This window comes from Sturnira hondurensis, unplaced genomic scaffold, assembly GCF_014824575.4.
Source record: "Sturnira hondurensis isolate 20B ecotype Veracruz unplaced genomic scaffold, ASM1482457v3 Scaffold0007865, whole genome shotgun sequence".
Classification (NCBI taxonomy): domain Eukaryota; kingdom Metazoa; phylum Chordata; class Mammalia; order Chiroptera; family Phyllostomidae; genus Sturnira; species Sturnira hondurensis.
In genome coordinates this window covers 2,676,859-2,687,666 of record NW_028080496.1, presented here as the reverse complement: position 1 = coordinate 2,687,666, position 10,808 = coordinate 2,676,859, and the positions used below count along the sequence as shown (strand labels likewise).

The following is a 10,808-nucleotide window of genomic DNA, read 5'->3' as shown; positions in this document are numbered from 1 at the left end:
CTCCCCCACTATTCTCCCCCCCTTAGTTTATAACCATGTGTCTCAATTTCTTTAGATTCTATATTTCCCCCACTATTCTCGCCCTCCCCCCTATCTATNCTCTAATTTGTGACTAAAATCAACCAGTTCTGTGAGCATCCTGAGATCACCAATATTTTGAACTGTGCATCTGAGAGGTTCACTATTTCTTTTTGCTTAGAGTTATTGGCTCTGGGGCTTTGAGTTCTTCTTGAGCCACATTTTGGACTATTCATGCCTGTTACGTATGAGGAGCAGAGCCCTAGGTGTTCACCAGGGCGGGGCAACTCAGTCACTGGGTTGTGACACTGTATGTGCGGGCGGGGTTAAAGGAGAGCAGTGGTGGTCCCCTCTGCTGCCTCCTGCCACTGGGGCCCACACGGTCCATCCCACTGCACGCGAATATGTGACCACAGTGAGCCTGCCACCTTGCGTCCTCACTGGGTTCGCTGCTGGGGCCTGTGCAGTCCATGTCACTGCTCGCTCCTCTGCTGGTTTATCGGTCCGGTTGAATGGTTCATTGTTGTCGGACTTCCGTATAGTTCAATTTTCTATTCTTTGGCTGCGTCTTTGCTTACTAAACCTTTGTTGTATTCAAACTTGGTTGTGGGAGAAGGCACAGTGTTTCCACCTATGCCTCCTATGTTTCCACCTATGGAAGAAGTGGATTAAACAGTTCCTTTACTCTTCCACATAGCGTGGATTCTATATCCCTCAAGATGTTAATCCCTCTCTCCAATATTCATTTTCAAGGTTCATTTCTAGTGGAAGACAATAATAGCATCTTCTTTGCTCTGAAAGCCACAGTATACAAGAAGAAACTCCACCCAGGAAGGCAGCATCAAGAAAAGGTTTCTCAGCTCGAGCTGCCCGTTTGGTCTCCGAACCGAAACTCTGCAGAGGGCGATCTCGCTGGGGCCTCCAAATATTGCATCCACCAACCGCGAGAACAAATGTCAGAGACTTTCAGGGTTTCAAAGATGTTACTTTATTGGCCAAGTTTAACCTGCGCAGGGGCGAACTCTCAGAGTGTCCAGAGACACAGTGCCCACAAGGGCTGCAAACGAGAGTCTCCTCACATGAGGTTTTAACCAGGTTAGCGGAGCAAACGTTTCAGTATTCAGTCTAAACGTCCTGTTACGCACACCCTGCTTTGTGAAGGAGACAGTTGCTTGTATCAGTTTGCTAACAAAGATAAGGTACTACACTGGTTGAATTTTACTTTCAAAGGCTTTTTGAAAGTAGAAGAGAAGCAGATTCCATCAGTCTGGGTTTGACAGTTACGTCTTTCCCTCCCCTCCCAAGGTTCAATCCAGGTGCCGGTTTGCCGACTGACAAAAAGAAAGGTGGCCCGTTCCCGGGGACGTGGAAGCGATCAAGGTAGTAACGGTGCATTAGAGCTCGGCCCAAGAGCACTGCCGAGGGTGTAAGACGTGCAAATACGCAATGCATCGCGTTCTGAACACCACCGATGTCCCCCACCATTGTTAGAATCCAGCTGCATTTGTGTGTAAGGAGAAATGAGCCTGAAGTTGTTACTTGACCAGGCTTTGACCTGAGCCGGGGAAGTGGAGGCAGCTCTGGTCTCCCTGGTTTCCCCGGGACGTGTGCTTTTGAACAGTCGGTACCTTTGGACACTGTGCTGATGTTTACCGTAGTTTTTCTTCGAGAGATTTACTGTCTCCAAGATCCTGCTTGATAATTGTACAATGATGCCTGCTAAATTATCCAGTAACATAATCCCAGTAGGTAACTCAGTTTGCTGGCATTTTAGGACATATGAAAGGGTGATTTTTTTTCTCCTATCGGAGTGTCTGCATTTCTTTATCAGTTTTGGAAACGTAATGATTTGGTTTTCTGCGTGATCTCAACATGCCAGTCAAATTCTTCCCCCAACACAGAACTGTTTAATGTTCCAACGCAGAAAGGTGCTGTGCGTTTCTGTGGGTGTTGTCGGGGTGGTCGGCACACTGAGGTGAAAGTGACTGCCCTTGTTTGCTGTGTGTCCCCAGAACGCCATCGCGAACGCGTCCACGCTGCCCGAAGCGGAGAGGCTGCAGGGCTTGCTGCAGCCGGGCCAGCCACCTGGCAGGGAGCGCTGATCGGGGGCCTCTGGCTAGACCGGCAGCTGGGGAAATAGTGTTTGCAGTGAGGCTGCAGATAAGGAAGGCACTGAGCAGACCAGCGGTTCTCACTCGGTGGTCTTTGGGCCCCTGGGGGGTTGTGCTGTTGAAATTTGCTGTAACAGCACCGAGGAGTTATTCACTGATGTTTTGCTTAGGACTGTCCTTAAGGAAGCAATGAGAATCACTCGTTTTATTAAATATCACCCTTGAGTGTGCATCTTTTAGATGCACTGGGTGACAGAGCCGGGGGGGTTGCGTGAAGCACTTCTCCCCACCTAAGTTGGATGTTTGTCTGCAGCTGGTTGGGGTTGGGTTTTTTTTTTTTTTCAGTGTATCAGGGTGACATCGGTTAGTGAAATGACACAGGTTCTACGTGTACAAGCCCTATGGTAAGCTGTCTGCAACTTCAGTTGAGAGGCAGGCGTCTCCTCAAACACGACAGGAGCCTCTTGCTTCAAGCAAGACAGCGTGTGGTATGTGTTACCAGCGATAAAATTCAAACTTTCAAGCCGAGTTAAACACTAGAAAACTTTTACCCTCAACTGTAGCCATGACAGCCTTGAAGCATTGGCAGACTTTTCCGAGGAAATCGGCGATGTTTCCAAATGTGATTTTTTATTGTGTGCAATGACGTGGGTCGGCAGCATCTGCAGAGCTCGGGGATCCAGGGCTTCCCAGGGCTCTAAGCTCATGCGTGGCAAATGGTAGGAGATGGACCAGTGGGTTTTAAAGGAAGAAAGGATGAGCCGTTCACCCATAAGGTTTTCGAGTCCACACTGGTAAAAGGCAGCCCCACACACTTGAATGCAAAGAGGCCCGTGTGGGCACAGCTCCGGGTGGCAGAGGGGGCGCTGGCGGACGAGGAAGGATGAGTATGCCTGGCTGGGTGATGGATGCATGAATGAGTTGGGGTGGTGGGCAGTGAGGTTGACTTCTGTACAACACCTGTGCGATCTTTTCCTTTGGGAACCGACCGTCCCTTAGTGTACCTGCCAGAGCCTGATGGTGGCTGGGCTGTGAGCATCTAGAGGGCTGAGACGCTGTTGGGCTTCTGTGCCTTGCATGAGGCCTGGCACACAGGAGCCTCACAGAACGGGCACCCACATGCTGAGAGAGCATGTTCCCTGACACGGACGTGACTCTGGCTTTGTGTTTTCCTCCAGGCCCCACCGATGATGGCGAAGAGGAGATGGAAGGGGACACGGTCACAAACGGGTCCTGAGCAGCGAGGCCTGGGTATCCACAGGCCATGCGGCATTGGCCGGGGACAAGCCCTGCATTTCGAACGTGGAACAGTAGCCTTGTTTGTGTTGACAGAGAGTTTCTGAGCATCGTTGAAATGCTGCAAGCTGCTGCTGGTCATTTTTTAATATACAATTGGAAATTCAGATGCCTGTTTTCTACAAAGAGTAATAATAAAGGACACTCGCTGTGCTGCCAAGTTGCATGTCTTTTGGGCTGGGCATGCGGGGAGGTGTGTGGGCGCCTTTAAGTGGGAAATGCAGAAGGGTGTCATCTCTAACTAGGCTTCCTGGTCCTTGAGGAAACGCTTAGATGAGGGTGTCAGACTCACTTTTACCAGGGGCCACATCAACCTCGCGGTTGCCTTCAAAGGGCTGAAATAATTTTTTGACTGTATACATGTAACTACTCCTTAACCGTTAAGGACTTGAAATCACGTTCCACCCTTTGAAGGCAGCTGCAAGCCTGCCGTGGCCCCTGGTGAAAACTTAATAAAACTCGGGAGTGCGGGCTGCCGGTGACTGTGAGAACCTGCCATCTCTGGAGCATTTTCTTCTGTGTGAAGAATAGCGAGTTTCATTCCAGGCCGCCTGGCTTTAGGGCTTTACCAGAACCAGCATCCTTTGGAGGTTTTTATTTCATAAACATCATGCAAATGCATTACTGATGTGAAGAACTGGAGGGGGACACAGCTTTCACTTGTCAGCTGAGGGACTGCAGAGTGGCACGTGCCAATGTTCAAGAAGTCACGTGGGAGTCATTGTCGTCCCCATGTGCCCGCCAGGGCACATGTCCTCACAACTCCACGCTTTGTCACAATTCTCACCCTGTCAGAGCCCATTGATGCTCCTCTAAAAACGGTGGTGGGGGTGAGGGCCTCCACCCCAGAACTTGGGTTTTAGTTGGCAACCACTGTTTGCTCACACAGCCGGCTCTGCTCTTCCCACGGGTCTGTGGACCAGCTGGTTAACTGGGCAAAGGTGCAAGATTACTTCTGCCTACTCACCATTGGCTGAAGCAAGACACCTGGCTGTATCCCAAGTCAAAGGGGAACTACACTCCTCCCACCTGGAGGCTGTGGTGAGCATATGGTAGTAAAGTAATGAACTGGGGCAAGTCAGTCTTTTTTTTTTTAATTTTATTTTTAAAGATGATTTATTTTGAAAGGAAGAGAGGGAGAAAAACATCAATGTGTGCTTGTCTCTTGTGCGCCCCCTACTGGGGGCCAACCAGGCATGTCCCCTGACTGGGGAACGGAACTGGCAACCCTTTGGTTCACAGGCTGGTGCTCTAACCACGGAGCTACAACAGCCAGGGTAAATCAGTCTTAACATGGTCAGTCAGTGATGGAATTCTGGATACTATCTTTGACCTGTTTCGGCAAATAACACCTGAGCAGCTATAGTGAGCAATTGTTTGCTGAAATAACTGTGGTTTTTGGCAAGCTAGGGGAGAACATGCCCTGATTGAAGGGACAAAGGTTAGAAAGAAGGGGACCACAGAACAACAATATGCGAGGGATTGAAAGGGGAGACCATCATTCTTGCATTCTAATAACTCGAAATCTAGGAAATCCGAGTTGAATAATCCTGTCATACTGTGTGCACATGCACGCGTACACAGACGCACCATACTGCAGTTCACAGTACAGTGGAACCTTGGTTCTATTATCACCCGAGAGACACGTGACTGATCACACAGACGTTTTTTGCGTGAATGACCTCGTTGAGAATGGAATTGTTCAAAATGAGACAGTGGCCCTGATTGGTGTGGCTCAGTGGGTTGGGCATTGTCCTGTGGACCAAAAGGTCAGCCGTTCAATTCCCTGTCAGGGTGCATGCTTAGGTTGCCAGCCAGGTCCCCAGTAAGGGGCATGTGAGAGGCAACCACACACTGATGTTTCTGTCCCTCTCTTTCTCCCTCTCTGAAAGTAAATAAATAAAATCTTTTTTAAAAAAGTGTTCATAGCCCTGGCTGGTGTAGCTCAGTGGATTGAGCACAGGCCTGCGAACCAGACGATCGCAGTTCGATTCCCAGTCAGGGCACATGCCTGGGTTGCAGGCCAGTTCCCCGCAGGCCAACTCCCAGCAGGGGATGCACGAAAGGCAACCGTACATTGATGTTTCTCTCCCTCTCTCCTTCCCTTCCCCTAGAAAGATAAATAAATAAAATATTTTAAAAAAAAAAAGTGTTCATAGCCCTGGCTGGTGTGGTTCAGTAGATTGAGCACCAGCCTGCAAACCAAAGGGTCACTGGTTTGATTCCCAGTCAGGGCATATGCCTGAGTTGCAGGCCAGGTCCCGAGTCGAGGGTGTGCGAGAGAAAAGAAACACTGATGTTTTTCTTACTCTCTCCCTCCCCCTTGCTGTAAAATTAAATAAAATATGGGGGGTGGGAAAAAGGCTGTTTTACTAAAAATAAAAATAAAAAGGTGGGAGACATTTGAGAATCAGGGTTTCCCCAGTCAGGGCACACCTGATAGTTCAACCAACGAGGGCACAAAGAATTCAACCAATGGGTGCATAGACAATGAATTAATAGTTCTCTCAGATCAATAAATAACAAATTTTTAAAGAGGTGTAAAAAAGTTCAACCTAATAAATGTGAAGATCTAATTGCTCTATTAAGTGAGTCATGAATCAGGCAGCATCTTATCTAGCAACTAGAAGGGCACTCAGAGGGGTTATTTTAAAAAGTGGAAGGTTTTTAGAGGAGGAAAGGCGGGGCAAGGTAGCTACTGAAAAAGGAAAGGGGAGTATTTGAGATCTTGCTCCCCTGGTATATGTTGCCAGCTCGGCTCAAATTTAAAATAAAAAAGAAAGGATTATTAGATGGGGGAGCGTCTTTGCGGGGAAGGAATGGAGAGAGTTTTCATCATACAGATTGCCTCTTCTTCCCGGGATGGGGATGCAACATGTGACAGATGCTTTTCTGGTGCCTGACCAGAAAGTTCCAGACTAGTTACCTATGTTTCTGGGAGAGATTGACACAGCAATTAGGGCAGGTATTACAACTAGGTTTGGTATCATGGGAGCCTAGGGTTTTCTCTTTAAAAATTTCTGTCAGCTTTCTGCCAGACTGCTAGGTATGTTCACTTCAAAACCTTTCACTCCAAAAAACCCCCTCCAAGTCAAATTGCAGACAGGATAGGACAAGGTAGGCCTGGGGCGGGGGGAGGGGCAGGTGAAGAGNGAGCGTCTTTGCGGGGAAGGAATGGAGAGAGTTTTCATCATACAGATTGCCTCTTCTTCCCAGGATGGGGATGCAACATGTGACAGATGCTTTTCTGGTGCCTGACCGGAAAGTTCCAGACTAGTTACCTATGTTTCTGGGAGAGATTGACACAGCAATTAGGTCAGGTATTACAACTAGGTTTGGTATCATGGGAGCCTAGGGTTTTCTCTTTAAAAATTTCTGTCAGCTTTTGAGACTGCTAGGTATGTTCACTTCAAAACCTTTCACTCCAAACCCCCCCCCAAGTCAAATTGCAGACAGGATAAGACAAGGTAGGCCTGGGGGGGCGGGGGGCAGGTGAAGAGTGGAAATGGGTGGAGGGCATTGCAGGCAGCGGCAACGGCACCAATAACCGCGAGTGTTGTGGGACAGTGAAATTGAGTGTTAGAGCCATTGCTGTAATTCATCTCAAGAGGTTTTGATGCTGTAAGGGAGGAGAACCATGAGGATCGACGGGACTTTCTTAGACTAAAAGGTAACACCGGCAGCAGGAGCAGACTGCCCTGCTTGGGTTCAAAAGTAAACTCTCGCTAGGTCCACAAGTAGGTCAGCGATGCGCCCCCGGGGAGGACAGGACGCACCGCTCTGCGTTTCCAGACAGTCCCGGACTCAGCGGGCTCCCTGGCCCCGAGCACTCGTCTGTGATTGGTCAGGTGGCCTAAGGCCACGCCCCGAGTACGTATACGCGGGGGCGGACCAGAGGCTGAGGGGGCGGAACCAGGTAGATCTCCGGCCGCCTTGGAACTGGACTGGGACCTGATCGCCGCGCGCCCACCTCTCCAGTTGGAGGGGCTGCGTTTCTTGCCCGTCACTGGTGAGTTGCCACAGGCCGCGGGGAAGCGGGGTGGCGCCGCTATGTACGGTGCGTCTTCCTCCGCGGGGCGCCGGTTCCGGCTCGGGACCAGGCCTGTGGAGGCCTTGGCCCTCTTAGAGTCGCATTTTCCTGGGCGGCGCCGTCCGGCTTTTTATTTACTTTTTTGGGAAGCCAGCTGTTGGGCTGCGGTTTGTGGGATCGCTGGGCCTTTGGTGTTTGTCTCCAGCCCTCATTTCCCAGCCTGCCCATACTTGTAACAAACACCCCGCCCCAGCCCCCCGAAGTCCACTCCTTGCTCTCTGTTCCCGGAGTCTGAGAGGCCTCTGCCCTCCTGAGTTGCAGGAAGTCTTGTCTTTACCCCTGGTAGTAGTATTTTTTTAGCTTCTTGCGAACGGTTTCCTTTCTTTTTTTTTTTCCCAGTGGGCTCCCTGCTGGCCACCCAAAGCTGATACGTCGTCTTCAGCTGCATCCTTTTGAACCTGATTTTTCAGAAGGGCAGAGGCAGCTGGACCGAGCCGGCTACTGTGGGTTAGTGACTGATTGCAAATCCGGGCTGTTAGGAGTAAGAAGTATGGGAAGGAAACCTTTGTGCGCTTCTGAAATCGATTTTGGTGAACGTGCAACAGATTCTCTCACGTCAGAGATTTTAATTGAGGGGGGAAACCTGCCTAGCGGTGCGTGTCTTGTTGGAGGGTTTTTCATTCATAGGATGGGTTAAATTGAAAACTTCACTCATGGGTCTGCCTGCTAACTCTGAGCTGTGTTTCAGACGTTTGTGAGTGAGGAGAAACAGAGGTTTAGTTCTTCATATTCATTGTACTTTGATTTATCACAACTCACTCATCAGACCTGACTTCAAATTATACTTGGTTATTTAAAAATCATTCTCTCTGAGCCCCGGCTGGTGTGGCATGGTGGCTTCAGCACCGGCCTGTGGACCAAAGGGTCACCAAGTCAATTCCCAGTCAGGGCACATGCCTGGATTACAGGCCAGGTCCCCAGTGGGGAGTGCCTGAGAGGCAACCACGCATTGATGTTTCTCTCCCTCTTTCTCCCTCCCTTACCCTCTGTCTAAAAATAAATAAATAAAATCTTTAAAAAATAATTTTCTCTGAAATGGTAGCTTTTTCACCACTTAGAAACTGTAGTTTGAAGCTACAGTTTCTGAGGACATCCCAAAGAAATGTTAGGTGTTTTGAGAATAGCGGCATAATTAAATACAAATGGTGCTCATCTGAGTCACCATGGTTACGGAGCTTGGGGAGGAAAGCAGGTGTCCTGACAAAATAGTCATTCATTCCAATGTGCCTCTCTCCACTCTCCCGAAACCCTCTGGTCCTGCCATGCTCAGTCTTTTTGATTGTGAGCTACATGCATGTCCACCAACAAAGTTCAGAATACAATTGTAAATCTTGCATAAGATGCAGGATTTCATGAAGTGGCAGGTGGCGGTGATGAGATGGCACGTCAAAGAGGATCGTTTTTAGGAAGCACTACAGAACAGAACTGCAGCAAGAGGTGGTACGTTGTGCTACCCAAGTTTGTGAGAACAAGATAGAATAAAATCCATCAAATGTAGTTTTTAAAAGAATGGGCCAACAGAAATGGCACTGAATGGAAGTGTAGCTTTGTTTTTTAAAGATCTATTTTTAGAGAGAAGAGAAGGGGAGGGGGAGAGAAGCATCAGTGTGTGGTTGCCTTTTGAACGCCCCCTAAAGGGGAACTGGTCCACAACCGAGGCAGGTGCCCTGACTGGTAATCAAGCCAGCAACCCTTTGGTTTGCAGGCCAGCACTCAATCCACAGAGCCACACCAGCCAGCTCTACCACCAGCGCGCACACACCCAAACACACCTGCATTATTTCGATGATGACATTTTGGTCCCTTTTCTTTTTTATGGGGACTGTTCGATGGCCTTGTTTCTCTACTACCTGAAGGGGGTGTTGATCACCTGTAGTTCAGGAGGTACTGGTGTGAAATATATAAAATATAATTTTTCCTTGAAAAATTACAGTCAAACACCTCAGTTCTCGAATGTCTTGGTTTTTGCTTCTCGGCCTGACAACCCTGTTCATGCCGACACCAGTATGATCAGCCAGTCACCTGTGACATTCAGTTTTCACACAGGTCTTTTCTCAAACAGCCTTCTAGAACAAATTGAGTTGAAACCTTAGTTCCATTTTTTTCCCCAGTAGAAATAATGTCAATTGAATAACTTGTTCCAGACCCCTAAATGATTCCCTTTCAATCTTTCTTATGTACAGTACATGTCTAATGTACTGTTCAGTCTGTAAGACATACTAAAAACAAACAGGACATGAAAAAATATGGGGAGGCAGGATGGAGGAGTGTTATTGTTTGGAAGGGGAGTCATCCTCTTCCATGAAAAGCATCAGGTAGCCTCCCCCAGACTTCCTGAATTGGAGCTGCTGAGGGACAGGTTTCCACTGCTAAGAACTCTGGCTGTGTACAGTCTGCCCTGTAAGCGGCCAAATTATATGTGGAAGGGTAGGCTTCTTCATGTAGAACCATGTTTTTGCACCATCTGCTGTCTGTGCTTTAATGTGTTTCTAATGAGTCTATAGACTCAAGAATTTCCATTTTATACAAATGCTTTTTAGCACTTAATTTTTTTCTTCCATTCATGGCAGAACCTGATGATGCTGTGAAATGACCAGAGGCCTTAGCAGCTGTTCACCTGAAAATGCAGGAAGAACTCAATGCACAGGCGGAAAAGCATAAGGAGACACTCAGGCATGAAGCGCTTCGCGTAGGTGGCCCTAACGGTGTGAGGCTGAGTGAGTAAAGCCGTGTGCACACACTGGGGTGGGTCCTGGGACCAGCTCGTCTGCAGCACCATCTCCAGTAAAATGGTGAGCTGCCCGGGGCAGTTTCTTGTTGGGGTAGATATTCTGGTTCCCTCACAGCAGCACCTCACGTAATAGAGGTCTGTGTGTGTGTGTGCACGTGATCTGGCCTCATGGGGGCCACTCTGCAGTGGATTGAAGGGTTCAGTGGGCGTTTGAAAGATCTTTCTAAAAGCACAGGGTGTGGTTTGGGGACAGCCATAGAAGTCACACACCACCCCTGAGAAGTGTAGACTCTTTTCTAGAAGTTTACTTCTGGGCTCCTCTGTCCCCTCACAGGAAGCCCCTAAGGTAGCAGCAGAGCTGGTCCCTGTCTCAGTCCTGTGCCCTCCTCCCACTTCCCTTTTGTTGTTTGTGTGGTCATCCACACTTTGACCCTCTCTTCTGCTAACCCAAAATGCATGTTTCCTGTGGTTCTTTCATCCTTTCAAAGCACGGGTTTGGTCTCTACATGCTGCTGGAGGTCACACAGACCTCTGTGAGGAAGGGCCGGGGGCAGAGGCCTTG

The 10,808-nt window shown here is 48.8% G+C and overlaps 2 long non-coding RNA genes across 3 annotated transcripts; both read left to right on the top strand.

Annotated features, from left to right (window-relative positions):
- Positions 1 to 1,123: 1,123 nt before the first annotated feature.
- LOC118991926 (uncharacterized) lies at positions 1,124 to 3,585 on the top strand. Its single transcript, XR_005067505.1, has 2 exons — positions 1,124 to 1,398; positions 3,308 to 3,585. It is a non-coding gene; the product is annotated as an uncharacterized LOC118991926 (long non-coding RNA).
- A 3,761-nt stretch (positions 3,586 to 7,346) lies between these two features.
- On the top strand, positions 7,347 to 10,332 carry LOC118991925 (uncharacterized). 2 transcript variants are annotated; one of them, XR_005067504.1, is made up of 3 exons: positions 7,347 to 7,434; positions 7,855 to 7,958; positions 10,086 to 10,332. It is a non-coding gene; the product is annotated as an uncharacterized LOC118991925 (long non-coding RNA). The 2 variants fall into 2 exon arrangements; XR_005067503.1 differs by having other exon boundaries at positions 7,855 to 7,962.
- Positions 10,333 to 10,808: the final 476 nt, after the last annotated feature.